Consider the following 6,000-nt stretch of genomic DNA (forward strand, 5'->3'; position numbering starts at 1 on the left):
CTACTAAAAATCTGCAAGTAATATCTTTTTATTATAATTAAACATTTTTTAAATGTTTATTTTTGAAGGAGAGAATGACAGAGTGTGAGTGGGGGAGGGGCAGAAGACAGGGAGACAGAATCCAAACCAGGTTCCAGTTTCCAAGCCATCAGCACAGAGCCTGACACTGGGCTCAAACCCATGAGCTGTGAGATCACGACTTCAGCCGAAGTCAGATACACAATTGACTGAGCCACCCAGGCACCCCTACAACTAATATCTTAATAGTGAAAGACTTGAATATTTCTCCATAACACTGGGAAGAAAGCAAGAATATCTATTCTCACCATTCCTATTCATTATCATACAGGAGGCCATACCTGAAGCAATAAAGAAAAAGTATAATAGGCATAGAGATTGGAAATGGAGAAATAAAAATATCTCTACTTATAACAGATATGATTATCTACATAGGAAATTTCAAAAAATTTACAAAAAAGTTACGAGAATAAGTGACTTCAGTAAGGTTGAAGGATAGAAGGATGCAACCCTATTGTATTTCTATATACTAGCAACAAACAATTGGAAATTGATATTTCTTAAAAGTTTACCTTTTGTAGTAGTACCAAAACCCATGAAATTCTTTGGTACAAATCTAAAATATGTCCAGTATTTAATATGCTCAAAATTAACAAAATACTGGTAAGAGAAATTAAAAACCTAAATAAAATAGGGAGGTATGTGACATTCATGTATAAGATTGAATATTGCTAAAATGTCAATTCTTTTTTTTTGTAATTTATTTTTTAGTTTACATCCAAGTTAGTAAGCATATGGTGCAACAAAGATTTCAGGAGTATATTCCTTAATGCCCCTTACCCATTTAGCCCATCCTCTCTTCCACAACCCCTCCAGCAACCCTGTTTGTTCTCTGTATTTAAGAGTCTCTTATGTTTTATCCCCCTCCCTGTTTTCATATTATTTTTGCTTCCCTTCCCTTTTATCTATTTTATATCTTAAATTCCTCATATAAGTGAAATCATATGTTTGTCTTTCTCTAATTTCACTTAGCGTAATACCCTCTAGTTCCAACCACATAGTTGCAAATGGCAAGATTTCATTCTTTTTGATTGCCGATTAATACCCCATTGTATATATGTACCACATCTCTATCCATTTATCCATCGATGGACATTTGGATTCTTTCCATACTTTGGCCATTGTCAATAGCGTTGCTATATACATTGGGGTGCATGTGCTCCTTTGAAACAGCACACCTGTATCCCTTGGATAAATACCTAGTAGTGCAATTCATGGGTCATAGGGTAGTTCTATTTCTAATTTTTTGAGGAATCTCCGTACTGTTTTCCAGAGTGGCTCCATCAGTTTGCATGTTCACGAGCAGCGCAAAACAGATCTTCTTTCTCTGCATCCTTGCCAACATCTGTTGTTGCCTGAGTTGTTAATGTTAGCCATTCTGACAGGTGTGAGGTGGTATCTCATTGTGGTTTTGATTTGTATTTCCCTGATTATGAGTGATGTTGAGCATTTTTTCATGTGTTGTTTGGTGGTCTGGATGTCTTCTTTAGAGAAGTGTCTATTGCCCATTTCTTCACTTAATTTGTTTGTTTTTTGGGTGTTGAGTTTGAGAAGTTCTCTACAGATTTTGGATACCAACCCTTTATCTGATATGTCGTTTGCAAATACTTTTTCCCATTCCGTGGGTTGCCTTTTAGTTTTGCTGATGGTTTCCTTTGCTGTGCAGAGCTTTTTATTTTGATGAGGTCCCAACAGGGACCTCAGAATAGGTTCATTTCTGCTTTTGCTTCCCTTGCCTCTGGAGATGTGTTGAGTAAGAAGTTGCTGCGGCCAAGGTCAAAGAGGTTTTTGCCTGCTTTCTCCTCTAGGATTTTGATGGCTTCCTGTCTTATGTTTAGGTCTTTCATTCATTTTGAGTTTCTTTTTGTGTATGGTGTAATAAAGTGGTCCACGTTCATTTGCTGTCCAGTTTTCCCAGCATCATTTGCTGAAGAGACTGTCTTTATTCCACTGGATATTCTTTCCTGCTTTGTCAAAATTAGTTGGCTATACGTTTGTGGGTCCATTTCTGCGTTCTCTGTCCTGTTCCACTGATCTGAGTGTCTGTTTCTGTGCCAGTACCATACCATCTTGATGATTACAGCTTTGTAATACATTTGAAGTCTGAGACTGATGCCTCCAGCTTTGGATTTCTTTTTCAATATTGCTTTGGCTATTCGGGGTTTTTTCTGATTCCATACATATTTTAGGATTATTTGTACTAGCTCTGTGAAGAATGTTGGTGTTATTTTGATAGGGATTTCTCAATTCTCTTTAATCTCAATTAAAATTGTGTGGCTCTGGACCAGGGTCCACTTTCTGGTGGGGTTATGGAGGTTGAAAAGATGTCCTAGAAAAAATATGAAAGAGAGTTCTTCAAGCTGAAATAAAAAGGTATTAGATAATAACTGGAATTCACATACAGAAATAAAAAGTACAGCTGCTACAGTAAAGGTAGCAATATAGGTATGTGTAAAAGGTATTTTCTTGTTTTTGTTTTTAAATGTGTATTTATTTTGAGAGAGAGAGAGGGTGAGAGAGAATCCCAAGCAGGTTCCATGCTGTCAGTGCAGATCATGCCATGGGGCTTGATCTCACAAACCACGACATCATGACCTGAGCTGAAATCAAGAGTTGGATGCTTAACTGACTGAGCCACCAGGCACCCCTAAAAGGTGTTTATATATATTTCTTTGTAACTTTCTTGGTTACTCATAATGCAAAAATATACAGTAAAAGAAAGAATAAGGGAGTTAAATTACTGCACTAGAAATATCTACTTAACACAGAAGAAGGCAGTAATGGAGATAGAGAGGAACCAAAAGCATTTAAGACATAAAAAATAAAGAGTAATGTGGCAGATGTAAATCCTACCTTAGCAGTAATTATGTTAAATATAAATAGATTAAACACTCCACCAAAAAAGCAGAGATAAGCACAATGTATCTTTTAAATGATCCAACTGTATGCTGTTTATAAGAGACACACTTTAGATTCAAAGACACGATTTGTTTCTCAGTATTCAAGAGTCTCTCATGGTTTGCCTCTCTCCCTTTCCCCCAAAGATACGAATAGGTCAAAATTAAAAGAATGGAAAAAGATACATCTTGTAAACGTAACCTGAAAAAAGCTGAAGTAACGATACTAACATTAGACAAAACAGACATTAAGACAAAAATGTGTGAGATAAAGAAGACCATTATAATATAATGGTTTATAAGAAATATGTTTGGTCATTCAGGTGACCAAAATACATTTTTCAGATATATGTGGTCTTCACCCACGGTTCCTGAAAACATTTCAGAGCCATAAAGGTGAAATAGGTGTCCTGTTAATAATGAAGGTAACTTCTGAACCCCACCTAAGAGTGGGGACTGATTGCCACGAGGACCAACCAAGTGATTAGAGGGTTAAAACTTTCAGTACTAGCCCCTAACTTCCAAGGAGGGAAGAGGGACTGAAGACTGAATTACAGCCAATGGCCAATCACTAAGTCAATAATAACCATGCACTGAAGCCTCTATAAAACCCCCAAAGGACTGGGTTCCAAGAGCTCCTGAGTTGGTGAACACATGGAAACTGGAGAGAGTGGTGTGCCTGGTGAGGGCATGGAAACTCATTGCCCTTTCCCCACACTTCACCCTATGTATCTCTTCATCTGGCTGTTGATATGTGTCATTTATCATATCCTTTAATAGATTGGCAAATGTGTTTCCCTGAGTACTGTGAACCACGCTAGCAAATTACAAGAATCTAAGGATGAGGCTGTTGGAATCTCCAATCTATAGCCAATAGGTCAGAAGCACAACAGCCTGGTATAACAGCCTGGAGCTGGAGACTGGCATCTGAAGTGGGAGGTCAGGGGTGGGAGAAATCTTGTAGGACTGAACCCATAACCTGTGGAATCGAATGCTATCTTTGGGTAGACAGTGGAAGAACTGAGTTGAATTCTCAGATGCCCTGTTGGTATCCAAAAACTGCTCAGTGTTGTGTGTGGGGGAACCCCCTGGCATGTTGGAATTGGGTCCAGGAGCCTAAGAGATATTATATACTGAAAAAAGGTTCAATCCGTCAAGAAGATAGAACATTTATAAACATATATGCCTCTAAAAACAGAGTGCTAATATAAATGAGACAAACTAATAGAATTGAAGGGAGAAATCAGTGATTCAACATAGTTGGAGACTTCAATATGTCACTTTCAATAATGAATAGAACAATCAGAAGATCACAGAGGAGACAAATGACTTTAACAACACTATAAAGCAATTGGACATCTATAGAACACTCTTCCCAACAATAACAGGACACCATTTTTCTCAAGTACATATGCAACATTCTCCAGATGTACCATGTTAGGTAGGCCACAGAACTCTCAATAATTTGAAAGGACTGGAATTATACAAAGTATGTTCTCCAACCATAATGAAATAAAATTAGAAATTAATAAAAGGAAGAAATTTGGGAAAGTCACATGTATGGGAAAATTAAACAACAAACTTCTAAATAACTAATTAGCCAAAAAGAAAATCACAAGGGAAGTTAATACTTTGCGATGAACAAAAATGAAAATATGACAAAATGTATGGAATGCAGCTAAAGGAGTGCTTAATGGGAAATTTATCCTGTAGACAACTATGTTAAAAAAGAAAAATAAACTGACAACATAAGCTGCTATCTTAAAAAACTAGAAAGAGCCAATTAAACCCAAGCAAGCAGAAGGACGAAAAGAATGAGGATTAAAGCAGAAAAAGAGAGGAAAAAAAATAATAGAGACAATCAGTAAAACCAAAAGTTGGTTCTTTGAAAAGATGAACAAAATTGACAACACTTGAGCTGTATTAACAATAAAAAAGGCAGAAAGAAAAAAGGAGAGAGAAAGACGCAAATTACTGAAATTAGGAATGAAGAGTGAACATTATACTGAACTTAAAGAAATAAAGCAAAGGAGCTACTATGAACAATTATATACCAATAAGTTACACACCTTAGATGAAATAGAAAAATTCTTAGCACTACTACTGAAATTAACTAAAAAAGTGGAAAATGTGAGTAGATCTCTAACAAGCCATTGAATCAATAATAATAACTTAAAACAAATAAAAAAATTCCCCACAAAGAAAAACCTGGAACCAGAAGGCTTCTGGTAAATTCTATAAAACATTTAAAGATAAATTAGCACCAATGCCTCAAAAACTCTTCCCAAAAATAGAAGGGGAGGTAACACTTGCCAAATCATTTTAAGAGGCCAGTATCACTTTGATACTAAAACCAAAGTATCACAAGAAAACTATAGAACAACATCCCTTATTTATAACAATTCAAAAACCCTCAACAAGCCAGCCAGATAAAACAACATATAAAAGGATTATATATCATGAACAAGTAAAATTTATCCCCAAAATGAAAGCTTGGTTCAACATTTGAAATCAACCAATGTAATAATACCATAGTAATAAAGGACAGAATCTACAGGATTATCTCAATAGACATAGAATATGCAATTGACAAAACTCAACATACTTTCATGATGAAAACTCCAAACTAGGAAAAGAAGGAAATTTCCTCATCCTGATAAAGAGCATTTAGAAAAAGCCCACAGCTAACATCATACTTAATGGTGACAGACTGAAAGCTTTCCCCCTAAAGTGAGGAACAAGACAAGGATGTCTGTCTGCTCTCACCATTTCTATTCAGTGTTGTATTGGAGATTCTATCCAAAGCAATTACAGAAGGAAAGAAGAAGGGAGGAAGGGGAAGGAAGGGAAAGGAAAGGAAGGAAGGGAAGGAAGGGAAGGAAGGGAAGGAAGGGAAGGAAGGGAAGGAAGGGAAGGAAGGGAAGGAAGGGGGAAGGAAGGAAGAGAAAGAAAGAAAGAAAGAAAGAAAGAAAGAAAGAAAGAAAGAAAGAAAGAAAGAAAGAAAGAAAGGAAGAAAGAAAGAAAA

At 36.4% G+C, this 6,000-nt stretch overlaps 1 protein-coding gene across 6 annotated transcripts in view; it reads right to left on the bottom strand.

Moving 5' to 3' along the window:
- Positions 1 to 6,000, bottom strand: part of CCDC150 (coiled-coil domain containing 150) — a 101,961-nt gene that overhangs the window by 48,681 nt on the left and 47,280 nt on the right. The window lies entirely within an intron of this gene.

Source organism: Hyaena hyaena, unplaced genomic scaffold, assembly GCF_003009895.1.
Source record: "Hyaena hyaena isolate Hyena2069 unplaced genomic scaffold, ASM300989v1 scaffold_325, whole genome shotgun sequence".
Lineage (NCBI taxonomy): Eukaryota > Metazoa > Chordata > Mammalia > Carnivora > Hyaenidae > Hyaena > Hyaena hyaena.